The sequence below is a fragment of the Nanorana parkeri genome, unplaced genomic scaffold (assembly GCF_000935625.1).
Source record: "Nanorana parkeri isolate BGI_ZX_2015 unplaced genomic scaffold, ASM93562v1 scaffold1804, whole genome shotgun sequence".
In the NCBI taxonomy this organism is placed as follows: domain Eukaryota; kingdom Metazoa; phylum Chordata; class Amphibia; order Anura; family Dicroglossidae; genus Nanorana; species Nanorana parkeri.
Window position 1 is genome coordinate 158662 of NW_017308072.1, and position 1037 is coordinate 159698.

Consider the following 1037-nt stretch of genomic DNA (forward strand, 5'->3'; position numbering starts at 1 on the left):
CACAGGCGCATATGGGGCAGGAGAGCCGGGGGAGATGAACAGACGTATCTAGCAGTCTGAGTTCTGGAAGAGAGTAGGAGTGGATCCTCTTTTTATAACACTGATAAAGATAAACAAGCTCTCCTGCCCCATATGCGCCTGTGATCCCGCCTTACTGATTCCGAGGAAATAAGGGGCTGGAAGTGGTTTGCATTGATTCCTTTTGTTTTAAGTGGATTCTTGCCTCATTTCTTCCCTGAGGAAGCGCAACTGCGAAACATGATGGAAGTATATGAATTATTGCCACTATGAATAAAGAATATACAGAAAAGTTGGAAACATCATACCTTTTTACATAGCACATGCTTAAACGTAATTATATACATTAATTAATGTGGCAATAAGGCAGAATGGAGACAATGTATGTACATGTATGTTTTTTAATGGAATCTATGAAATTTTATGCAATTGAGAATACATTTTGTACTCATCACCTCCTGCTTTTTCTGAACACACACAAAGTCAAAACATACTTCCCTCATCCTTCTACTTCTCCTCAGCTCTGAAGATATCCCTCCTAATCCTGGACCTCTACCACCAAATTATCAACCCAACATCCAACACTCTCCTTCATCTGACAGCAGTCACAGCTGATTTTAGTTCCCCTGATACTAAGGACTAGTCCCCCCAGTGGTTAAAAAGAAGATGGAGTTGAAATCTTATCCCCAGAATACACTTTTCAAGTTCTTCCTACACCACCCTCCCTGTCCCTCTCCTCTTTTGAAGCTCACTGTATTCATGATTTTGTCCCTAGTTTCCTTGAGGATTGCTGTGATTTATCAGCTTCTTGGACTGGCTTCATGCTTCCTTAACTTCTCTGCCTGACTACCCTATTTTCTCTCTTCTGAAATACCCATTATCCTCGCTGATGTTGACATCCCTATTATATTGTAACACTCCAGCTACCACTAAGCTATATAACAATGCAATATGCAATGACACACACTTCGACTCACTTTGAGGAAAACAGCCTTGACCAAGTATTCTCCCACCTCTGC